Below are 26171 nucleotides of genomic sequence, written 5' to 3'. Positions count from 1 at the left end.
GGACGTGGCAGGCAGGGAAAACTCCTCCATAGAGCCCCAGTCCCTGGTCGGGGCCAGGCTTGTTACCTGTAGGCAAGAAGTAGAAGCCTCAAGCCTTCTGCCCTCAACCCTCGCTTAGTGCTGCTCCCACAGCTTCCCGTGCAGATGAGCGTCGCAGGAGGCGTTATTTCACATTGGCAGTTTGTCACGGGCTCCAAAAGCAGTGCCTGCAAATTGCTCCGAAATGTACTTGATCACACTCCACATTTACTCTAAAAACTTAAATCTGAAGCAGCACAGAGAAACAGAGCAGATAACTCACATGGCTGTGCTCAAAGCTCTGAACAGGGTCTAAATACTTATTGCTGAAGGCTGTTCCTAATGGTTTCTGTGCCGTTAAGGCAATCGGGTAAACAAAAACAGGACAGAACATTGAGTAAAGCATCCTTCAGTGCTGTCCAGTGACTCTGTTACAGCTAATAGGAATCAAATGAAATAAAGGACATAGCCTCTCTTTGGAATCGCAGCCGTAACTGCCTTGGCTCCGTAAGGGCAGACCGAGAGAGACTGTCATTTTAATGCAGCACGTTTGCACAGAACTAGAAAATGAGGAGGTGACTAAGACATGGCAGTGTGTCTGAGGCGGTTGTTGTTCTAAAAAACAAAACAAAAAATCACAACCAAAAAAGCCCACCAAACCAAACAAAAAACCCCACCCCAAAACAACACACAGCCTTTTATTCTCCCTCGTGAATTCTTGGAATAGGCATAAGAACCACAGAGTTCTGCCCTCAAATTAAAAGTGGCAAATTCCAGCAAGTTGAAGCGGCCAACAACACAGCAAGATTGATAAACACTGGAATTATTTCTCAATGGTCAGTAAACACCCCTACGTATCCTAATTAATAGAAAACCTATAGAAACGTTTAGATTATTACTAAAGCCTGGAAGGACAGCATTTCTAGTAATCTGGGTCCTAGACCAATATTCAGTGTCAGAAGACACCTATAAGCTGTTTATCCTTTCTACTGAACCGCTGTTACTGCTGCCTTTCAGAGAAAGGTGTTTCTGGATCCGATCCCCCAAATCAATTCCCAGCTAGCAGTTTTCACTGATTAAATAAAAAAAAGTATAGGAGGGTCATCCCCCCCCAGGCAAATGAGCATCTAAGTTCTGAACTGGGGACTGATTCGTTGCATATGAACATCTCTGTATACTCCCCAAATCCAAACTGGCAACAAAAATTCTTGTTTGCTTCGGCATATGCAAAGTGTTTTCAGCTGTCCTCCCAGGTTGCTTAATACTCTTCAAGCCAAAACAGACACTCTTCGGGTTTTGTGGGGGTGGGGTTTTTTTGTTTGTTTTGCTTTTTAACTGAACATCATTTGAGCTGAGCACCATGTAGTGTTCCTGAAGTGATACTTATCAATCATTAGCCTCTAGCCTCAAAATGGGAACAGGAAGTGATCTGATAAATGAATTGTAAAGGCAAACCAGCTCGTTTCGTCATGACTTGTGGATGCATCTGTATCCTGTGCTGACGTGCTATTTTGTTTTGCCACAAACCCCACAAGTCTGCATCTGGAAAGGACAACGTATTAGTCATCACCGCTGTCCTTACACAGCCTCTTTACAGCCTCACTGCCTGAAACTGCAGGCGTGCTCTTGCCTTTTCCTGGCTTCAGTTTACCTGTTACCCACTACTGTTGCTCCACGGAGATTACCTGTCAAACTTCAGATTTACATACAAGCCCTGATCATCACCTACGACAGAAAAACCATCCATCCATAAAAGAAGGCTCAGTAAGAGACTGAACGAGCCTGGGAACCACCACAAAAAGGCACAGTCCTGTAAAGTAACGTTGCCTGGGAGGCTGAAAGCAGAAGGCTGCTTTAGAACACCACGGTGTGTGGTGTGTATGTGCAGAATACACGACTACGCTGCATTTGCTTTCTTATAGCTCTTCCTAATGTCTTGCACATGTATAGACTGGCATGACTGATACAGATCTATTTCAAGACACCTCATGTCAGGATGGCCAGGTGTCCAGCTCTTGGTGGACATCTACAGTGACACATGCCTCACCCCTTGTGCAGACAAGGGCATCTCCTCCAAAGAAGCAAGGCTCGAAAATCAAGACCTCACACAACCTATATGCCTTGATAATCTGCACAACCCTGAAAAGAAAGGTAGGACTGAGGCAGGTGATGGATAGGTGGTGGTGCCAGGAGCTAAACAACTAGGGAAGACAGGTCTCCGGGTAAACCTCCTCCCATTTTACCCGCCTAAAGCATGCCAATGAATGACAGAACTATCTGTGCTAGGTCTGGTTTGCTTTGTTCAGCTGTGGGTTAATTAAAACTCACGTTATGGCAGTGTGGTAAATACCTATCTTTTCTTAAAGAAGAGGTAATAAAGGACCATGGAATAAGTCACAAAGCAAATCAAAGGGATGCCTGGGAAAGGGAGAACCAAATCCTCTGCTCGGCACTTTTACCGCTTGTTTCTTACTTGCCCTATCTGCCTGCTCCTATAGCGAAAGGAGCAGTGGTGAGGGACACAGTGGTTGGCCTCGACTCAATATGAAAAGATACTAGGATGAACCACAGGGTAAGGGAATGGGACACCAAAACAAATGTACAAGCACCTAAAAAGTAACGCAGCACTAGAAAACAGTCACAATTTTTTTTTCCCCAAGAGCCAGTAGTGTCATACCATTCTAATTCCTTTAAGAGGATAACTGGATCAGCGAAGTAGAGGGAAGTAGGGGATGGGCTGTATCCTAACCTTTTTAAAGCCTAAAACCCTATTCCATGCAAATGTCCTATAAGCAAACAAGGGAAATCCTGTCATGCTGTAATTACCATAAGGTGGGTGGCTTGAACGGGTGTATAAAATACTGCACTTGGAGCCCAAGACAGGTATTTGCACAGGGGTCAGCCATGATGTCAGAGCAGAGACTTTACATACAAAATCTGCACATGACATCACAGCACGGGTGGAAGAAGGGCAGCCCCAGTCCTTCGCAGACCAGGTTTAATTAATAAGTGAGAAACGGGCCTAAAGCTAACGTGATAAAATCTCATGAGAACAAAAGTAAAACATTGCCTCTCAGCAAGAGGAATACAAAAGCAAAAGCGCTGCTCAAAGCAGCCTCCCCGGAGCAGCTGGCAGAGTGACTCAGCGGGGGACGGGCTGCGCCCCTGCACACCGCAGCTCTGCCCGCCCGCAGACCCCAGCCCCTGCCACAGGGCATGGCCTGCCAGCCAGGGACCAGCACAGCCTCTCCAAGCCTCCTGCAACACCCAGCGTTTAAGAATCCATTACAGATGAGACATACCAAAGCAAAGAACAGACAGTATTGTTTAGGCACCTTCCCACACAACCAGTTAATACCTTATGGCCAAATTATTGAAGCAGCCAGTCGTTTCTTGGGCTGGGCCCAGGCTTGGGCATTGAGACCGAAGCTGTTCAGGTGTCCACCCTGCCTGGTAGAACAGCGACAGTCGGCTTGATTCCCTTCTCTTCACAGACAAGATGATGCAGTATTACCGTTAGATTGCAACACTACCAGAATCATTCCCGGTTTGTGTTGAAGTACAACAGTAAGTGTTATGACACACAACATGTTAAAAAAGCAGAGGAGAGGTTTACGTATAGCCAAGGACCACTTACTCCAACTTGTAACTAAACTGATAAATCAACTGAAATATATTTATCAGGTAAGCATTAACACACACAAAGTAAACGCAGTAAGGTGATAGTTTAGGCTTAAAGTTCAAGTCAGTGGAGCTTTCCCTGGAAAGAGGCTCATTCCTCTAACCAGCTTGTCCCATTTGTCAGCCTACCAGGATTTAAAGATTGGGCAGCAAACTCAAAAACAGATAAGCCAGCATTGTAGCCAATTACAATTAATTTAATACAATGACTACTGCAAACAATTTAATCTAACACAGTCTGTTGCCTTCACAGGCACGCGGTGACCTGGTTCAGGAACGGCACGGCAGCCGACCCCTGGCCGCGCGGTCCATCAGCTCACAGACACCAATGTGGTGGATGGCAAATGGTGTTTATTGCTGAACGACGCGACACTATATAGCCTAGGTTTACAATGTCACTTCCGTCTGCTTACATCATAAACTAAAAGCTGTTGGCTACCTGGAGGGGGGCCCTGTGTTTCCATACAGCACGAGATCTTCCGGCCGCCAGGCCCTACCTAGCAACATTTCCACCCCACCCACCCCCCCACCCCACCCCCCCCCCCGCTTAACCCAACAGGCTAAAATAGTAAAAATATTTCTAAAAAAGAGTACAAAGATAAGGCACACTGAGCAATTGGCACTTGGGAAGCGACTGGGGGTAATGGAGTGTAGCTTGGGATATTTGGGGAGAGCCAGGGAGAATCGGGGGAAATACTGATCAAGTACATTTTTAAAGCAGTTGTTGGTGTTCTACAAACATGATGTTGACCCTTTCTAGCCGGCTCTGGACAAAGGACACAAGCCTGTTTAATATACAGGGTCCGAAGATCAGTGTCAGCAGGATTATTGCAATCGGACCTACCAAGGTGGATATCAGGGTGGCTAGCCACAGAGATTGGTTAAACCATGATTCAAACCACCCTTGTTGGGCTCCCCTGTCTCTTTTTCTTTGAGCCAATCTCTCTCTCAATTTGGCCACCGAGTCCCTAACTACTCCGGTGTGGTCCGCATAGAAGCAACATTCCTCTTTCAAGGCGGCACAGTGGCCTCCTTGTTGCATAAACAGGAGGTCTAATCCCCGTCTATTCTGCAAAACAACCTCTGATAGCGAGGAGAGGGATTACTCCAAAAAGGTAATGGATTTCTCGATTTTTTGTAGGTCTTCATCGATGGCAGCTTGCAGTTGAGGCAGGCCTCGTCACTGGGTCACTAGGGAGGTCACTCCCGTGGCCGTGCCAGCTGCTCCCAAACCAAGCAGCTTTGCTATTGTTACAGCTGTCAGTACTTCTCTTTTTTGAAGCCTGCTATTGGCTTCTCCCCAGTAGCGGTACATTTCTTCTTCTGGATGGTATAGGATCCTAGGAACAATCAGAATTTGTACACAAAAGTCAGCAGAATCGTCAAAAATTTTGAGGGACACACGGGGAGTTACTCCTGATCGATGGCAGATCCACATTCCGGGTGCGGATGGGATCACCCATTTACGGGTCTTGTCAACCACAATGGTTCTTGCGCAGACAGCATTATCCCAGCTTGCTAGGGCAACATTACCAATACATACGCCCAGGCCCCTGACTTGGTTCAAGGTAACTCCTTTCCATGGTGTATCCCACCTACACTGGGTTGGATTGCTGTCTGATGAATAATCAAAGGAAGCATCAAGGGCAATGCCCTCATAGAAGGGGGGATACACGTCATAACAAAACCAACAGGAATTCATGAGATCCGGGTTTGACTGATTCAGCGACCAAAAGGTGGCATCTAACACGCTAAAAAATGGCTTGTCGGGTAAATGGTGAAGGTTCATGTTAGGTTGGCTTGAGGGAACTATCTGCTTGGTTAGTAAGGGATCAGCTGGGGCGGGCATGGCAGTCTGCAAGTTTTCTTTTCTTTGCTGGTTATCACTTTTGATCACGACGTTGGGGCCAATCGCTGTTCTGCTTTTTACTTCCTGTTTTTTAATAAAAAACAGTCCCCCCCTATCTGTGCCGGGTTGCCAGTATCTAACGCCCCAAGTTTTGCCGATGGTCCATCCTAGGTCGTTTTCATTGGTTACGTTTAAGAAAATATGTTGGCAGTCACATTTCCCTCGGCATACTGTCCTTCCCATCCCACTTGGTCTCCTAGGGGTGCAGCCTATTGGTCCCCAACTGGTTTTAAGAAACGGGTCTGGTTTCGCTACCTTCCAGCCAGATGCGATGGTTTCACAGCCCCAGCGAGAACAGTAATACTGATTAGGGACGTTACCGTAAGATTTGCCGGGGTTAGAGCTGGGACACATATAATACATTATAGTGTTCGAACAGGGGGTTGAGAGGATTAGATCACAGAGATACACTTGAAAACTAGGGGATCCCGCGGTAACTATCCTTTGCAGTATCTTTTGGTCTTCCCATCTTGCCAGTACCCATTCCCACGGCTGATGTTCATACAAGCCGCTAGACGGCGTTATGAACCCCAAAATTGAGATCACACAAAAACATCGCAGCCCCGCCTTGCGGGAGCTGTTTCGCCGTTGTCTGGACTCCGCCGGTGCAGAGCTCTCAGATGCGGACAGGCCGCTTGCCGACTCGTCGTCTTCTCTTGTCACCAGGGTATACTGGTTACGGGGGTGTCCGATGATCTGGTCCTGCAGATAAAAACTCACAGTTTTCATTAGTTTTATTTTGATGGTCTGGCTTGATAGACTTAAGTGGACACCATTTGATTCTGCTATCTTTTCTGACCGCAGCATACCCTTGCCCTGTCAGAACTAATTTCCACCCTTGTTCCCACTCTCCTAGCTCATTTCTGATCATGACGTACGGACCTTCTTCTAGCGCTCGAGTGGCCCAGTGCTTCTGGGCAGGGCTATTCACCTCGTCTCCCCTGGGGAACTGGTTTAAAGCTAACAGGGCTGTTGCTAATAAGTGTGCCTGGTCCCTTGAGGGAATGACGTTGGTAAAACCTTCTGTTTTTGCTGATACCTCTAATTTAGATTTCAGAGTTTGATTTGCCCATTCGACTATGGCTTGTCCTGTACTATTATATGGGATACCGTGTATCAGAGTAATACCCCATTTCAGAGCGAACGCCTGGACTGATTTAGACACAAAATTTGGGCTGTTGTCCATTTTGATCTGATTAAGGATGCCAAGCCACGCCATGGCTGTTAGCCAATGTTGGATGGTTGCCTTTGCGTCGGTCTTAAGGTGTTGTGTCGCTACGATCACCCCGCTATATGTGTCTACAGTTACTGCTAGCCATGCTCGAGGTTTTAGCAATTGGCAGAGCGTAAAATCTGTCTGCCACACCTCAGAGGCTTTAAGACCTCTGGGGTTGACTCTGCTAGACCACAATGGTGCTTTTTGACAGTGGGGACATGTAGCTACTATATGTTTCGCGTCAGTGGCCGAGATCCCACATCTCTTTGCTAACACTTTAGCTCCAATGTGGAGGGACTCATGTAATTGGCGGGCATCTTTCAGTGTCCACAACCCTTTTGCAGCGGCATCTGCTTTGTCGTTGCCGATTTGGAAGAACCCTTTGATTGGGTTATGGCTGTTGACATGGATAACCGATATAGTGCCCTTTCGGGAAAAAAGTGCTTCTTCTAGCATCAGAGCTATTGTGGATGTTGACACGCCGGGCCCTGACATGGCTAAGCAAAGCTTGGCCACAAACATTGAATCAGTTACTATGTTGAGATGTTCTGTTGGGAACAGACCGCATGCCAGCACTACAGCTGCTGCTTCCAGCTGTTGGACGGAGATCGCACGATCGGTCATTTTGACACAGTGCCATTCTCCTCCCGACTGCCATACTGCTGCCGCGGTTGAGGTCGCTGAGGATGCGTCTGTGAAGACCATTGGTCCCTGTTGGGGCCGGTCCATGATTTTCTGCGGGAGGTCGACGTCGACAATAGCTAGCATTTGAGTCCAGGGGGGCTTTGTGGCATACCGGACTTCCCCCCCAAATCCGGCGAGGGCTATAGCTAGATATTCTGACATTGCCACTGATTGTGTTGGGAGCTGTTTGCGAAAGGGTAGGTATATTCTGGCTGGCTCAATGCCCAGATGCCTTAGGGCGAGTTTCCTGCCTTTCATGATGAGGTTACCGAGGCACTCGACTCCTGGAGAGAAAGCGCGTGACGTTTTTCCCAGGACTATCCATTGTATTGGCTGAGCTTTTTCAGGAGGGCCTTGGGCCAGCGCTCCTACCCTCCCCCCTTCCGTGAAATGCACATACAGGTCGAGTGGCATAGCTGGGTTCCACCTGGCGAGCGTGTTTGATGACACCTGTTGTTCGATAAAGTCGAGAGAGTTTACTGCCTCTGTCGTCAGAGTTTTTTGTTCCCATGGGTGTTTCCCTTTCAAAGGATCGTACAGGGGGGCCATGATTTCGGGAGGGATCAGGACAACATTGTGGAGCCATTGCAAAGACCCCACTAACTGTTGCATATCATGGAGTGTTTTAACGGCTCGACGGATTTTTATTTGAGGAGGTGTTATATAAGAACTTGTGATTCCCATTCCCAAGAAACTGACACAGGGTCCTCTTTTAATTTTTGCACTCGCGATTTCAAACCCGTTTGTCTTGAGGGTTTCTGAAATGATTGTCACCAGGTGGTCTACCTGATTGCCTGATGGTGCGGCAATCAGGATATCATCCATATATTGAATGATAGTCGCAGTCGGGTCACTGCGCCGAACCGGTGCCAGTGCTCGATCCACTGTGATTTGACAGATAGTGGGTGAATTGATCATTCCTTGGGGCAGCACTTTCCACTGGAAGCGCAAGTTAGGGCGTTGGCTGTTTGGAAACACTACAGAAAAAGCAAACCGCTCTTTGTCCGCCTCATGCAGAGGTATTGAGAAAAAACAATCTTTAATATCAAGGACAGCACAAGGTTGTCCCTCCGGAACCATGGAGTTCATGGGCAACAGTGTTTGAACGGGACCCATTGGTTGGATTTTTTTGTTTACCTCACGCAGGTCGTGGAGGAGACGAAACCCCTCGCCTGCTCGTTTGGGTATTACAAAGACTGGGGTGTTCCATGGACTAGTGGAAGGCTCTATATGACCTTGTTGCAGTTCGCGGTCAACTAACTCAAGAAGGGCATCCATTCGAGGCTTTGACAGGGGCCACTGCTCGACCCAGACTGGGTCAGACGATTTCCATGTCAGTCTGATCGGTGGGAGTGGGTGTACGGCAGTGGCCCTTACTGTAAATTTGTCACTCTGGCTTTTAATAAGGCTAGGGTGTCCCTTCCCAACAGGGGTGGAACTCCTGACATGACGTATGGGAAGAGGGTAATGGTCTTTTCTGGTCCCTTTTCTGTGTGGAGCGTGATTGCTACCAAGTGAGCACTTTTCCGAGCTCAGGTTAATCCCCCGACTCCACCCACCATGGAGGCGTCTTCCAATTTCCAAGGTGGGGGCCAGCTCGTTTCAGGAATGACTGTAACATCTGCTCCGGTATCAAACAAAAAGGGGATACTGATGGTGGTACCATTTAGGGAATTATGGAGGGAACAAATCCTCCACACCACTGGCGGGTTGTCACACCTTACTGCCAGGGCCACCCAGGGGTCTCGCCCCCACCGGGCGGTCCCTGCTGTCCCTGGGACAGAGGCCAGGTTTGTGGGGTCGTTGGCTGGGCCATAAAGTTGGTTGCTTCCTGCAGGGGCAACGGGTTCGGGAGTGACCCCCCCTGTCTGGGGTTGGTGTAATGGGGCCGCCTGACATCCCAAGTGGGAGAGGGCTGTGTGCGGCCCAGGGGCCCCCTCCCCTTCCCGTTTCCCTGCTTTTTAAGTCTGCATTCCTTCGCGAGGTGCCCTCTCTTTCCACAGGCCCAACATGGTCCTTTAGATCGGTTTTGCGGGGGGAGTGCTGTTGGCGGGTCTCCTGATTGGGGGCAATTAATCATCGCATGGCCTGGTTGGCCACATTTGGGGCATATCATCACATTAGCCAGTGCACGAACGGCCACTTGGATTGGGGCTAGGTGTTCCTCGCTCACTACATGTTTAATCATGTCTGCGAGACTTGACCCAGGTGGCAGCGATCGCAGGATTTCCTTGGGGTTTAGATTAGACTGTTGCCGCAAACAGTCTGCGACAACCGGGCCTTTTGCCTCTGGGGGCAGGGTCGAGGAATCGACTGCTGCTTGGAGGCGATCTACAAAGTGTGAAACTCTCGCTTTCTTTTTGTTTTATTGTGGACCATGGCGATGGCTTGGCAATAACTCTAGAGGTTGTGCGAATAGCCTCTCTAGCTGCACGGGTGGTTGCCATAACTTCATGGGCCCGCAGGCCCTGGGCTTGTGCTTGGGGGGTAATCATTGTTGGGTCTGTACCCATCAACCGCTGTAGGCTGGAGCCGTGTAGCGGATGATCCGCTCCGGTTACTCAGGCTAACTGCCTCGCACAGTTCTCCTCCCATTCTTGTTTAAACACAATCATCCCTGCCCCGTCAAAAATCAACCTACAGGTCTGTTTTATATTGAACAGGAGCAAATCATCTCCCCCAAAAACCCCATCTATGAGGGTGGAGACCATGGCCGAATTGAGTCCTTTGCCCGCGATTGCTTTAACAATCACTTGTATATCCTTAGGGTTTAAGGGCGAGTGAACCCTCTGTCCCCCGTCCGTCACTCGGACCGGGAATGCTAGTGCGTCCGATGGGGCCCAATCGGCACATGCAATTTGTATTTTTCTCCAATCAGTGAGAGTAATTTCTGTCCCCTTAGGTTTTTCTTTCCCCGTGAGTGGTGATATTTTGGTCTTTGTATTTGCAAGCCAAGTCTCCCATGCAGAGTCTGAGTCGGAGTCAGAGTCCGACTGACTGCTCTCTTCCGGGTGTTGGTGGTATGTGGTCGGGCTTCGGCCCCTCCCCTTTCTTGTGTAATTGGACGGTTCTTTCCCTTTTTGCCCGCCCTGCCTTCCGCTTGGGGAGGCGCCTGCCTTATAAGGACGGTTTTGGGGAGGGTCATTCTGATTAGCTTTCTGCCCCTCGCTCGTGATCTTTTCCCTTTTTTGGTCATGCCAATCACTCTTTTCCTTCCCATTCTCCTCCCCCTCCCCTCTGTGTGCGCCTGTTAACTCTAGCGCTCCCTCCCTGCTCCCGCCGGGGGTGGTCTCGCCCCGCCCTTCTTCTTGCTGCTCGGCGACATCTTGGGGCACATATGGTGGTGGTTCAATCCGTGTATTTTCAGCCTCGGCTTTCGCCTCAGCACCCCTGGCCTCTGCCGCCAGTTTGCCCCAAAAGGAGTTCGCCGAGGAGTCTGTGGGTGAGCTGAAGATGTTAGAGTCTTTCGGACGCTGAGTGGGCGCGTCACTTTTCTGTCGGCTTTGAGGGTCGACGGAACCCTCCTCAGCCGGGGGGCGTGAGGTTTGCGTAGCCGCCCCAATTCCCACCCGCGGGGTGGTTAACAGACAATCCCTGGCAGCTTTCCAGGTCTCCTGCTCGTGTCTAGCTTTTTGGAGAGCCTGGACGACTTTCCCCCACGCTTTCAGATTTTTCCCACTACCAGTAGACATCGTTTCATCGCATAAAGCGCGGGAACATTTGTCCCACACATCTGGGTGGAGTATATCCACCGGCTGGTCAATGGCCCCCAGCTCCAAAAGTCTCACGACTGCGAGAGTAAAATCTTTGGGCTTACAGTCAATACCCCACTGTATTACGACTATAAGCTGTAATACGACCTTCGCAAGAGCTTCCATCCTCTTGGCTGGTCCGGGAGCGTCCTCCCCGCCGGGCTGGTCCTGCCGCTCCGGCCGCCGTTCACCCAACTCCAGGTGATTGTTCCCGGGTTTCGGCACCACTTGTTGCCTTCACAGGCACGCGGTGACCTGGTTCAGGAACGGCACGGCGGCCGACCCCTGGCCGCGCGGTCCATCAGCTCACAGACACCAATGTGGTGGATGGCAAATGGCGTTTATTGCTGAACGACGTGACACTATATAGCCTAGGTTTACAATGTCACTTCCGTCTGCTTACATCATAAACCAAAAGCTGTTGGCTACCTGGAGGGGGGCCCTGTGTTTCCGTACAGCGCGAGATCTTCCGGCCGCCAGGCCCTACCTAGCAACAAGGCTCTTAGCCCTTGGTGCCTGTTTTCTAGTGGAAACATAGAAAGCACCCCAGATTTATCGCCTGTTGCAGTGGCTCTATGGTTTCAGGCCTCACAAAATTAAAAAGTCTCCCTACCACAAACCCTAGGAAAAAAAGGGTGGGCAGGGAATGCAAACAGTAGCAATGCCTGAACTACCATACAAAACTGCAGCTAAAATTTTCTTAGGAGGTATCTAGGACCTAATCTCCCTGGCCTTTTTGAGTCAAAAGGGCCAGCTCAATGGGCCAGCATACATAAAAATGTGCAGTCCCTCCAGACTACACCTTTGTAAAATGACTGCAGCAAGGACACTCCCAGTAAGTTGAACAATCGTTTACATTTTAGCGCTGTTTATGCTCTGAACAGTCAGAAATGTTCAGAATTCAGGCAGGAGCTCACTAGGTTCCTTCTCAGTCAAAGGAAAGATTGGACGAGATATATATATATATCTTGTCTAATCACACACACATGAAGTCTGAAAGTCAGAGCACTGGTAATTCACTGTCCTTCCAGCCAAATCCATCAGGCACAGGTCACCTACTATCCTATCCTGCTACTCCAGGATAGGAATAAAATAGCAAACTTAAGTTCTGACTATGACCCAAGAATCTTTCTTTCTGTTCTTTCTAGACAGCAGGCCATGAAAACACTTGGCCCAATCCAAAAAAATGCAACAAATCAGCAAAAGGTAGTTAGAAGCAAATAAAAATCATGCCCATCTCTTTAGAGAAATAGCCTGCCAGAGGAAGAAGCTTTAAATATACTTAACAGTTGTCCAGCAGAACAATAGAGATGTGAACTGAAAATACATTCCAGTAGGCACATCTTCCTTTCTGCTTCCAGTGTAATCCCACTAGAATACAGATTATTCCCCACTGCAGCATCTAACACAGTTTATCAAAGGAACATTTGAATTCAGCCTCTCAGAGATACCAGCTTAGTGTTAATGAGAGCCCATTTAGATAAAGAGCAGCAATACCGGGTGAGACAAGAGGTCTCTTCAATACTTCAAACCACATAAATTCCCTCTGTCACTGGCGGAGTTATCTCTCCCCACAGGGACACCAGCTGTCACAGGCTTTACCCAAGCCAAGAGACAATATGCCACTCAGGCAGAGGGGTTATTAACTGCTGATGTGGTCAGATCTGTTGTGAGGATGTAACAGCTCTGGTACACTTACATCTACCACTGTAAGCATTTAGACTTGCTTAAGAAGGGAACTAAGTACAACAGTTAGTAAAGGATACAATTCCTTTACAGATTTGCAGGAGCTCCTCACAAGCATACCAAACTCCATAGTAACCTGCATCCTGTCACCTCAGCATTTCCCAGACTACTCAAGGCTGCCTTCCCTTTCATTGCATCTGTCGATTCTTCTACCTTTACCTTGTGGGATATCACGCTCCAGAGAGTCTAGAAAGTCAGTGGATGGGTCGAGGTCAGCCTTTTCCAGCAGAGTTTTATTCTTCAGCTTAACAGGCTCAGTGAAATGGAAATAGGAACTTAACTTTTTTGCCTCCATCAAAGAAAGACCTGCAAACAGCCACTGATGACCATTAACAGAGTGAGCTAGGCTAACGTTCGTCACACCATAGAGTATCATATCGTTTCTCTAATGCCCACAACATAGGAAAGAATCACAATCTTTCTTCAGTGGACTCCACAGAAGACCGAAGACTTGCCGGAAATGGGTGACATCAGTCATCAATGATGTGCATTGCACGCCATGCTAACTGCAGTCCTAGATGAGCAATGGGCACTGAGTTGAGACCAACCCTCTGTGCCCATTTGGTTACATCCTATATCTAGAGAACTCGCTGCAGCTATAAGTGCTAACCGCTGACATAAACTATGCACGGCAATGGCGGGTCCCACCTTCCCGGTGGCGCCGGCGGGCGCAGGCGGCCGGTGTGCCGGGGCTGAGGGCCCGGGCGCGCCGGGAGCCGCGCAGGGCCGGTGTACCTCAGTGCCTGGCGCGAGGCGGCGGCCGTTCCCGTGCGGTGCGGGGCTGAGGGGAGCGGGGTGGCCGCGGCCCGGAGGCCGTGCGCAGGCCTGGGGCACCGCGGGCTTCGGGGCAACGGCGGAGAAAGCAGGGCCCTGGAGAGCCTGGGCAGGCAGGGCAGGCTGTGCCGGGCCTGTGGGGAGCCAGCCCCGGCCCTGAGGGGCAGCAGCCCGCTCGGAATGCGGTTAGGGGTGGCTGCCCTGCCTAGGTCAATGGCCTCCATTTCAAGAGGCCCAAATCCAAATGTACGTCCAAAAGCAGGAGGGCATACAATTACACCACAAAGGATACCACAAAGGGCTCCACCTTCCTCATTTGTTACATGAACGGCAGCAAAAAAAAAAAAAAATATTAAAAAAATCCAAACCTCTGAATCTCATTACTTGCAGTGTCTTTTTTACAGTTCTTACCTAGCTCGTGTACATCTATAATCAATTGGCTCGTTTATAAACGACAGCACTCTTTGTGCTTTCACTCTTTGTGCAAGTCACTCTTTGGGAGCTCATTTGCTGAATCCCATACAGACAGCCATGAAACAGTCCCTGCCCTTGCAACCTGACTTAGTACAAAATGCAATAAATAATGAGATTGTGTGGCTGTTTAAACAAACAGAATTTGTTTGACATCTTCAGGAAGTTGAAGCTTTTATATGTGTGCATTATATAAATAAATATATGTGTATGCACTTACATTTAAATCCATTGTCACATCATAAATTCTTGGGTTTCTTTTTCATGTTTCCTGTTCATTTCTAAGGAAAACAGTGATCCTGGAACTGCTGCCTGTAACAATTGTCACCTGCTGATCTGTCACGTGAAATCTTTAAGGAGCTGTGCAGCACACAATCTGACCCATTAGTTTTATGTACGCCACACAAAAAGCGACTCAGATTCCTGAAGATTAACCACCTCTCCTAGACACGAATCAGGCAGAACATGTAGGAGTGACTGCAAACTTTCTGTCCATGCTGTCACCTACCACTGTGCCATAGTCTGATTCTCTCTATGGGAATAGGCATTTTCAGGCTTTGTGAGCTCATTTAATCACTGATGTCTCTAGAATCACATGTTAATATGCTATGGCTCTCTGGCTAGTAAACAGAACTGCAAACCAGTCAGAGTCAACCTGAGATCTGAAGTGAATTTCTGCCACTGTCAACCACAGCTGGATTCAAACCAGATGCTAACAGCTGAGAGGCTCTTTAGCCTGTTATGGATCTTCTAAGCCACCCAGTGTCTAGCTTTTGCCAGTCCTGATTGAAGATTATCAAAAAGGAAATCTATAGCTTAAGGAAATTCTTCCTGGTTCAGTGAAGTCTGGTGGGTAACTGTACTCTGCTTTGCTTTGTCTTGACCCCAATTACTGAACACTGATAAGGATCGGGAAGTAAGTGGTTGCATTATTTAACAAATGAAAGGTCAAAAGCGCTGCTATTCACTAAGGTCAGAGGTTACCATCACTGCTATTAAACAGTTTGAAAGCAGTTTCTCCCATCCGTTGCCATCCCAGGCTGGAGCAGCACTCGGGCAGCCAGGAGGGGAGAGAGGCACCAGGCATCATTCAGCCGGCTGCTGGCTAGGCGGCTTTGCGTGGACACCTGCTTCAGGGAGGGAAGGTGCCATGCTCCAGCAATGCCCAGCAGCTCCAGTCAGAGGACTGAGCTCTCCTGCCTTTGCACAGAACGTGTGTGTACCTGTGTGCCAAACAGCTTTAGCTCCTCCCAGCTCCACTCATTTAGAGCTGGCATAATTTTGGGTGAGAAATCAAACTCGGGTTCCCTTCCGCTCATCTTGAGCAAGGTACTGAATGAAGCTCACAGAACTGTTTACAGCATCAGAGTTAAAAATCCTGAAGTACCTGTAAGTTAATGCTGAGTGCACAGTGACTCCTGTATGCTTGCACAGCTTTATAAAACATTTGAAAAAACTTTCAGTGATTTAGGAGGAAGCTAGCTCACCTTCCTTTGCATTCTGTAGTATACTGATCTCAAGAGAAAGAAAAATAGTTATTAATCCATGTCAGCATTTCTGCTGGTACAGATTAAGAAGGCTACCCTCAAAATACTCTTGCAGGACAAACTGTTTCACTGTCCTGGGCACCCATTAGACTGACACTGCTCACGAATTATACTGGTATCCATCATCCAGGTCACTTCAGTGTGGTGGGGACAGGCTGCAGTTGGTTCTGATGCACCAAGAAATAGATTGGGGTTATTCCTCCCAGGTGTGTTGAATATAAGGTCTGGTTTTCCTTCCACTTATCTCAAAAGTTCAGACTGTCTGGCTTCAGAAACAGTGTGGTTTTGAATCATTTTCCTGCGTGTAAGTCATTACTGTGTAAGGATAGTAAAAGATAGGAAACAAGAAAGAAAAGTACAGTTTTTCTCAATAAGGAAGGCATGATAGGTGGCTGCTTGACAGAAGGGGAGGAGGTTGTGGGTGACGAACAGTTGGACAAACTTCAAGAGCTGCAAAATGAAGCCTTGAGCTGTGCTGAGCATGAAGTAAGGAACTGCAGCCAAGTAACAGTTTAACAGGAATGGAAGGGACCAGGGGTGTCCCGACCTGGTATAATATAGACGCTTTCCTCTGGTTTGGAGATCGTACTGAATACAGAAAAACTCTGGGAATACTTTGACTGCAAGCTGTCCAAAGAATGTGGGTCTTTTGGCTTGTCTGGGACCAGTGCCATTGTCTCCATTACTGAGACCGGAGCTAGCTGTGTGCAGTCACTGGGAGACTCGGAAAGGAAGGGGTGAAGGTACAATGTGTGCTGTGGGCTGGGTTCCTCCACATCTGGAATCGAATCCCTGCAGTAGCATTCTCAGTAAGAAGGCAGCAAGAAATCAGGCTAGTAGGTCAGGATGGGAACAGCTGTGCTGAGATAAAAGAGGAATCTGTGGGATGACTGTGACAAGTCTTCCCTGGAGATTCTCTTTGGCGTAATCCGGGGCAGACATTATGTGTTATACTGCCCTACTCAGGAAGAAGGCACAAGAGCCAAAGAGCTTTGTCATTTTGTGACATGAAGTTTTCTATGTCTTTAAGGTTCATTTCGTATTTTTCATCACTCCCCTAATAGCCTCTGTCTTCCTGACTGCTCTTGGCACAGGGGACAGGTAGAGTTTACTGGGGTAAGAAGTACTAATGTGCTGATTATATCATCTTGCCCAGGCATCACATGAGCAGCTGTGATTCTTCCAGCTGGCAGCTGAACACACACGTCTGTCTTTGTGTTTTTCAGGTACCCAGAGGGGTGAGATGCAGCCCTCTGACCTTGCAGCCACCATACTGCCAGTCAAACTGCCAGCAGTCTGAGTAGGAGGATGCTGTTGAGGAACCCTGGGAAAGACAAAACAGGACGGTGAGAAACTGCTACGTAAGTGTAGTCCTGGCTGTGATTAGGCTTCAGGAGGATTTAATGCATTGGTATAGGTATTAGCCGCATTTCAGGCTGCCCATCATCCTAGTGTCTTGGCACTAGCAGTTAATATATACACAAATATATACTCCAATATAATAAAGGGGTTCTTAGACATCCTAAGCAAGGACAGGCACTGCATGAAATACTGCCAAATTGTTTTAGTGATTCCCTGGAAGCAGCTTGCTGACAATGATCCCTGGTCTTTGCAAGTTCAGTTTTTATGGCTGACACTCATCTTGTCTCTACAAGCTGAAGTTGCTACAGCAAAGTGGTGGAAGAGCATGTCTTATAGTGGCAGGGACCTGAACGATTTAGGTTTTTCAGAGCCATGACCAAGATTACATATGACAGAGAGGAATGAATCGGCAGCCATCAGTAAGCACAGTCTTGGTATAACAAGGTTTAGTCAACTTGCCCTTGGAAGAAAGCCCAACAAGTTTGCAGCTTGCAGATGGCTCCAGGCAGAACCTCTGTAAACCATTTAAGCACAGGGGCAAGGAAGACCTGGGTGATGCATGAGAAAAGCATGCAGCAAGCTGATGATGGGATAAGTGTTTCTGGCCTACTGCCTGAGAGCCCAGAGCAGAAGTAAGGAAGCGAATCCAGGGGAGCTCTGGGATCAGAGTAATCAACAAGGCAGATCTCATTAATTAAAGATGACGTTTTCAGAAAACATGCTCCTTCTAGTTAGCTTTGCTTTTATCTAGGCAGAGGTTATTCCCGTTGGAGATATCTGCATCCCTCCCTTTGCCAGATAGTCAGAGACCACTGGCCTTTTTTCATGTCACTTTCTATAGCAATTGCCATTTCCAACACCTTTTTTTTTTTTCCTCCTCAGGAAAATAGTTCCCAGTCTGAAATTTCTGCTCAGTCTCAGGCACCTGCTTAGAACTATTAATCTTTAAAAATGTGCAGGAGCCAGACACCAGCTGAGGTGGGGTGGGTGGCTTCAGATGTCTGTCTGCACCCTCCAAGCATCAAACACGCAGAGACCTCTCTGCTGTGTTTGCATCCCTGTCTCTGAGGCACTGACTTTTGTCAGCGGAGCTCACTCATCTCCTCAGCAAGCCTTTTGCCTTTGTGTGGATTCACTCCTCCAATCTGCTGCTGAATTGCTTTGTTTGAGCAACCCAGCTGCATCATGCTGATACTTTCATCTGGTTTCTTTTCCCAGTAATGGAGTGGAACCAGGTAAATTATATCTGAAAAGGGGAGGAAAAGAGGGCTCCCTGCACAGCATCTGCTGCAGAGTCTGTCCCTCCACATGCACTGTATGGCCCTCACCCTGCCAGCCTTGGAGTTGCTTAGCGCTAATAAAGGAGGGGTTTCCTCCTTTTTACCGCAAGACTGAAAAATATGTTCTGTCTAGTTCTGGAGAAAATGTTACTCCTCTGAAATTTCCAGCCTTTCTTTGCTGCCTGTACTCAGTTCTGGGCAGAGATTGAGGACATCTGAGATGACCCAGGAGAGAGAACAGCAGAGACCTCTGCCTAAACTGTTTGAATAGCTAATACCCTTTCCAAATACTGGCACCTGGGAATCCTTTAATGACTCGGATGGTGCTTTGGGTAGACTGAATATCTCCTTTCAGAAACAAAGACTTACTATTATCATGTATTTGTCTGACTTAAATCTTACAAGCAGTTAGAAAGTAACCCTTTCTTGTATTATATTCCTGGCCCTGTGCTAGGTATCACGAGGCCAAAGTGTCCTCTCATTTACTCTGATTTAACGACAAGTGTAAGTCTATATTAGGGCAGATACTTCAGATTTACATCAAATTTTCAAAGAGCAGAATTTGTCCCTATTCCTTTAGTAAAATCTTAAACACACACTGATCATTCAGAAGGGAATTATATGTGAAAAATTCCAAATACTAAATGGATGCGTGCCTCCAACATAGCTAATGAAAAGCTAAGTAATTATTTGTAACTGAGAGGAGAAGGGTTGTCACTGAAAGAAGTAATAGACCACCCTGTCAAATTTATTTTATCCTCTGTGTTGGGCAATTGTTTTAATCAGCTGAACCTTTATTGACATTTCTTTATTGACAGAGCTCCGGTAGGAGAAATTTTTCTTTCTTGTCTGCTTAGAGACTCCTACTTGATCTAAAGAGAGAATGCAGTCTGTGGTTTCATGGGCATGCATGAAGACTTCTCTTAATAAGTTACGATCTTTTGACATTTATTTCCTACCTCTCTCCTTCTTGCCTTGATTTGTTTATAATTGTCTGCATCACTCCCAAAACCAGATTAACTCTATAAAATCATAATTTGTAGGCTTGAGCCACACAGCTCCTTGCAGACTCCAGCCTTTCTTGGTTTGATCTCTTTTCAAGTTTTCTGGTCTTTAAGTAAGTGAAAGTATTCAGAGCAAAGAAAGCGAGCAAGTAAATGCTGCAACTTTAGAAATTTTCCTTTACATAAGCCTGGTTTACACCTGTAAACTGCAAGGGTGGAGGGTCACTCTGGGTTTGTTCAGCACCTAGGAGAATTAATCCTCCCCCCAGTCTCACTTGTGGCCTTTAGTCTGTATGAGAATACAAGTGGTGTCACACATCATAATGACTACCAGCTTGCTTTCCTGCTGTTAGATGTGCCTTTAGTTCTGCTGGCCTCTACCTCTGGATTTCCTGCAACACAGTAACCTTGAGCTTGGCCAGCAAGGGCTGGAGGTCATTGTAGGTCTGAACTAGGAAAGTTTCCTCAACAACAATAGGAGAAATCACATGCCCAAGCCCCCACCGTGAGTTTGTCAATGCAGCAGCACAGCACTATGCCAATGGAAAATGGGGTGGGTCTCACACAGTCAGTTGTTCGGGCTTTATAGCCAGCCACAGGGCAATTCCATGCTCACAGCAACCTTTGAGGCACAGAGGCACACCGGAACTGTGAGTCGTGGGACCGTTTTCCAGCTCAGAGGCCCAGATGCGCACTGCAGTCACATCCTGGTTGCTTGACAGGATGCAGCCTGGATGTGTAATGGTCTGCCTTCTCTTCCCTGCCATGCTTCCAGCTTTCCATTCAAAAGAAAACTGGGACTGAGGGCAGGGGAGTGGGTGTTGTGGTGGACTACTGGTTTAGACAGCCATAGTGTGTCTTACGGTTCACCTCAGACTAATAACAACACATTGCAAAGCTTGGCCTGGCACAGTAGAATCGCTGTGGGATGGGCTGTTGCCAACTTCTGAGCACCTGGGACATGCAGACTTGGACTACGGTGGTGCTTGTGAACCAAATTTCCTTTCCCAGAGAACCACCATGAGGCAACTTCAAGCACCATTTGTTTTACAGCTACTTTTACACTACCAGCAGGGATGAGTTAAGGTGTAATTATTTTGGGAGAGAGAGAGCTGTTTGGGCCAGTACTGACTGATCTGGATGCCTAGTTCTAGGACTTAAGTGGGTCTCTCTGTACAAAAGCCTAATCAGTTTCAAAATACGAAACAACTTAATGTTTCCTTCTCATTTGGCCATAGCTTTATTTTTGCCCCTGTTAACCCAGAATCACATCTTGGCAGCTTGAGTTCATTTATCTTTGAACTGATGGGCCACAGCTGTATGAACTTGGCTGAGGGTAGGTGAAAGCTGCAGCCTATTTCAAAACATTATCTACTTGATGTAAGCAGAAATAGGAGCTCAAGTGGGCTGTTAGATGTGTGTATTGCTGAATGGTTAGAAGAATTGTGCTGTGAAAATATCTGAAATCAGAAACAGTATCTGGGTTAAGATACAGGTTTTGTGACAGCCAGAGGCTACCAGTTGAAAGCTAGGTCTGGCAGAAGTCAGTAGCAAAGCTTTCATTGATTTTGCTGGAACAGGATTTCATCTGTGGAGTGCAAATGAGGAGCCAATGGGACGGCAGTAGCAGAAATGGCAGTAAAAGAGTTGTGGTGAAGTTGGGTATGATGCTGGATGTTTTGTGTGGAGAAACAAAATTATAAATCTACAATATGAACTTGATGAGAAAGATAAAGTGGTCAAGAGGTGGCTACATGCTTTGTTGAAAAGCTGTGAGATAACATCATGGGAGTTGATGAGAGTATGACCTAGGTTCTGGCCATTGGGACTACCTCTCTCCCACAGAGAGCTCACAGCTGCTTCACGTTACTGACTAATACGGACTCCTAAGGGGAGAGATGCCTCACAAATTACTTGTTGTGAGAGCACAACAGCATGGTTCAAACTCCCAGAGGACTTCAGGTTACAGTTCTATAACAGTGCTAAAGTCCATTGAACTGATTGCTTAAGCCAGAAGTAACCTTGGCTGATGACTAGCTCCCTTGTATGCTGTAGAAATCCTACCTTGTAAACATCCGTAGACTTCGTACCCACCAAGGCAGCCCCTCTGGTCCCTCAGTAGTAAGAACATCAAGGCACACATTCCTACCCTGTAAGAACTGGTTCGGGAGAAGGCAGCACGCAAGAAATCTTTTTTCTGTTTAAACAGCACATCCTTGGGTGCTATGAACAACTCGTGAATCGTAACATTATCATTTCTCCTCTCCTCCACTGTTCTTAAATGGAGATCTTCAATGCTAATAGAACTTGAAAGTAGCAAGGGAAGCTTTTGTTTGCACATTTAATAAGTACTTCTCTTTTTGAAGATCGTATTTTATAAGGATTCTTTCTGTGCATTTTTCTTATGACTCTAGAGAAGGCCTGGGTGGATAAAGAAATCTATCTCCCTTTTAGGTGCTGGGTTCCAGAAACAGATGTGAATTGTGTTCTGTGGCCAATTCATGTTGATTTTTTTATTGTTACAGCAGTTGGGTCAAAAAATAATGGGACTAATGAAGGCAGTTGAGACAGCAAGCCTGTGGAAGTAGGGAGCATGCAAGCAGCAAACGTGAATTTCACTGAACTGAACTGATTTTATACAGCAAAAGCTTGGTAGATAGTACCCTCTTTGTTCCACAAAGAATAATGCACCCCTCTGAGCCTTGCTGTTGCAAGAAGTAAGCAAAATTTGAAGAGATGCCAGCCGTTTAGCCTGGCCTGCTTAATCTTTGTGTGTTTGGAAATCCTGTGGAAGTCAGGGCTCCTTCAGCCCAAGTGGAGACCACAACAAGTATCTGAGCATCTTTTGTGTCCCTGCAGGGAGATCTAGCAGATATGGACACACAAGCCTTTGCGAGCAGAGACAAAGAAGGGCTTTGACCCTCTGTAGAAGCACTAGAACTGTGTCCACTTTAAATGCTGTTTCTGCTGAAAGACTCTTGGAATTTGGAGCCTTTTGCAGGACCTAAATGCAGGAATCCAGTGAGGCCCTCGCTCTTTTTATTCCCTCTGCCTCTACTGGAGTTCGTCCAGGCTTGTCACAAGCTGGAACTGTCTCTCCTAATTTTGGCAGCAAGAAGGTGGAACTTTTTGGGTAGCCCTCTTGATCTAAAGAAACACAAAATGCAGAGGTGCCTAGGGCTAAGAACAGAGTTTTCATGCTCAAGGAAAATACAAAGTTTCTGGTCTTAGGAACAAACCTGCATGGGAAGGATCTGGAAGTAGCCTGTTGCCCAGTGGTGTGGAAATGTGTGTGGTGGACAGGCTGCACTGAGCATCGGGGGATGCGGCAGCTGCTGTGCCTGGCATGCACACACAGGTGCTATAGAGGCTCCTCTGTGCTCCTCACAGTTCCAGGAACTGGAGGAAAAGCAGCCAGGAGGAGCAAAGAGAACACAGACTGAATAATCAGGAAAAGAAGATAAACTGTTCTGAGTGGCATCTGGTTTTTAGAGAACAGGCTGTGTAAATACCCCAAGGGCCTTGTGCATCATCCCTGGGAATCTAGTCCCCAGAGAGGGTCTCAGCTGGGTCACCGTGCCACTCCACACTGGAGGTATGTTTACTTCTGCACAGCCTTCAGTGTTTCCTGTGAGAACATTCCTGTGCTCATAACCAATATATGCCGACCTTCTAACAAGCAGTGTTTCCTTTCTGTGTCTATACACATCTGTCCGTGCCAGAAAAAGCTTCCAGATACATTATTTACTGCTCATGCTCTTCTAAGCATGGAAGGCAGAGGTGCAGTCCAATCCAGCTTTTCCCAGCATTGAGTGGGGAGACCAGCCACAAATAACAGGATTCTTCATTTTGTCTTCCATGCATAGGTGACATACAGTGTAGTTTCTCCACCTGTATGTTCTTATACTGGAAGGAGTTTGTAGGAAAAACTTGCCTGAGAAAATTTCCGGCATCGCATGTACTGACAGCCCTACACTGATAGTGTTGCAGTGGTCGGAATGAGTGACTTCTGGAAGAGGAATGCAGCTTGCCAGCACAGTGAAGTTTCGCTGCCTGCTGTTAATGTTGCTTCTGGCTGTAATTGTGCAAACCATTCAATGAATATTTAACAAAAGGTATCACTAGTTTGCCTTTCGCATTTACCCTTAGGTCCATTTTGTGTCTGCTATGTCCCTTCTTTTTCTTTTCATCCTTTGCCATGTTTCCCTCCCCTCTCTCTGTCCCTCCCCTGGATCTCCATCGACGTGTCTTGTTACGTTCATTCCCTGTAATTCATTTGTACTGGTAGACTTGCCAGTGCTGGAGGCCCACAGCAGTTTTGGCACTGGCTTTGGCATGATCTCCAGTGATCTTGACAAAAGAGCTGACCCCATCCCGGAGCTGTGGGTTTCCTTATGGGGCTTTGCAGAGGCCCCACAGAGCAGGGATGGCCGAAGGGGAGGAACAGCTGAAACGATTTACTATCAAACAGTTGCTTTGTACAAGCTGAGGTTTGGATCAGATGACCAGTGCTGTTGAAGCAGTGCCTAGGTGCTTTCTGGCCCTGCATGGCGCTTGGGCTGTAGTTGTAGCAGAGACATTTGGTCTTGCACCAACCAAATCCTTGGTCGCTCTTCCACTGTCCCTAGGCTGCAGTTCCGCCATCCTCTTTCACACTTCTGGTACCTGTCATCACCCAACACCTGGTTCAGCAAAGGAGCTGTCTGACAGAAAACTCCCAGTGACTGATTTACTCTAGGAAATTAATACATAAGAAACCCTTCCTAGCACGGTCTACACCAACAGCCTCTCAAGCATACTGCAGTGCGTTAGGCATGCTGTGCTTACTCCCTGACACAGACAATGTCCCTGCTCTAAGAAACTGTCAGTCTGATTTAGAAATGAAAAATGGCAATAGAGAGTAAGGAAGAAGAGAGATGTCCTTCATGGCAGGGATCTGCCCTGTCTCCAAAGCACGCACATTACTTAGTGTTTATTTCACGCAGGGGAAAGGAAATGGAGATTAACTGTTGTCTTCACTCTGCAAGTGAGAGGCAGGTAGTAGAAACAAACCAGAGAGTGGAAAACAAATGTAAAGAAACAGCTTGGACATTCAGAAAAGGAAGCGAAAGGGACTAGGGACTAACAGCATGGTGACTCGTGGGATCTACTGCTGAAATTACTGTCCCACTCCTTAGTTCTCTATCTAAGACCCACACAGTGTCAGTTAAGGACCTGAGTCATCCTCTTGTTTATTGGCTGTTGATGGTGCCCACAGGCTCTAAATGAGAACAGATAATTACTTGCATTTACTGCAGTACCGGGGAACTTCTGCAGCGGATCAGAATCTAACTGTTCTAGGAATAATACAAACAGAAAACACTGAAGCACAGAAAAAGCAAAGTCCCTTTCAGTCTAAGTAGATGAAAGAAAGAGCTGGAAAGCATTATCACCTCCTTTTCATGGATAGGAACTAGAGCATTAAGAGATCAAATAACCTGCCCAAAGTCATAGGAAGGGTGAGCCAGGAAGTGAACCCAATCCGTCATGAGCCCTCGCTTGCAATCCCATCTCTTTGCATAAGAACTCTGCTCCACCTGTGTAGGGAATGTGGTCACTTAGCTAACAGGCAATAGTCTGAAAGGGGCATAGATCTCCCATTTTAGGATGCAAGTTAGTTTTAATAAGGTATAAGAACTAAACTTTGGGATTTCTGTAAGAACTGATGCTGCTAATGACTGGCTACTCAATTCCATGGACCCATAAGAAGGACTCAATCAGATTATCTCTATGTTTATACTCACTTGCATTTGTGACTTGCCTAAATCTAACAACTTACAGGAGGTGCAATAACCACCTAAATGCTAAGGACATTGTTTTGGAACAGGAAAACCAGAGAACTAAAGACTTGGAACAAAAATCTGGTTTGTGCTATCCTATCTATTTTCAATGGAGATTGTCCTGAATATCCTCTTGAAGAAATCCCATCTGGAAGCTGCTGGGGAATGAAAAAGACAGCTTGTTTTTCCACGGGCTGAAGTGGTTGCAGCCACTTCTTGTGTTGCAGGTGGGCAGCGGGCACGCAGCTGGTGGCTCCTGTGAGCCCATCAATTTGCCACTGTCATCACAGCTGCTGGAGATCCATTCCTGTATCCTGCCCTCTGTAAACAGCAGCTCATAACCACAGAGCACCAAGTGTCTCTGGTCCAGCATCAGCTCAGGGAGCCAGAGAGCTGCTTGCTGAAAGCTGCCTTCTGTTTGCTTGCAGACGTGTCAATATTTACTGAGTGAGGCTCCACTTTTGCCCAGCTGGAGCATGACAGCTTTGCCACTCTTGCACTCAGTGGCCCTATCTCCCAGCATTAACATCAGGAGGTGATGAGTGACCAGGCTGGCCTGATAAATGAGAAGAGATCTGCAAACAGAGAAGAGCAAACACTTCCTGGGGGGCTCAGGACATCTGCTGAGAAAGATGTTCTTTTTTGCAAGGATCAGGTAGCATATGCTGTTGTATCAGGGGAGACACAGAAAGGTGCTGTTGGTGGTGTTGGGTGCTGGGGAAGTCCCATCCGTGAGCAGGGGTACGCAGTGAGCTATTAAGGTGGCCCTGCAGGGAAGGCACGGTGCACTCTCAGAGCTGTAGCCGTGTCGCTGGGCTTTCAGCATAGCCCTGTGAGCGCAGAAGCCTGGAGCGTGCAGCAAGGAGAGGGGACAGACAGTCCAAGAGGTACACCGGCAAGGTTGACCC

The 26171-nt window shown here is 47.4% G+C and overlaps 1 long non-coding RNA gene across 1 annotated transcript in view; it reads right to left on the bottom strand.

Annotated features, from left to right (window-relative positions):
- Window positions 1–4259: 4259 nt before the first annotated feature.
- The window catches only part of LOC308070997, a 37569-nt gene continuing 15657 nt past the window's right edge, over window positions 4260–26171 (bottom strand). Inside the window, exons 2-3 of the long non-coding RNA XR_013930963.1 lie at window positions 11369–11759; window positions 4260–5039 (exon numbers count right to left, since the gene is read on the bottom strand). This is a non-coding gene — a long non-coding RNA (uncharacterized lncRNA). The remainder of the gene's footprint in view (window positions 5040–11368; window positions 11760–26171) is intronic.

Source organism: Falco punctatus (genome assembly GCF_963210335.1).
Source record: "Falco punctatus genome assembly, chromosome: 10".
Taxonomy (NCBI): domain Eukaryota; kingdom Metazoa; phylum Chordata; class Aves; order Falconiformes; family Falconidae; genus Falco; species Falco punctatus.
This window is presented reverse-complemented; position numbering and strand designations above follow the sequence as displayed.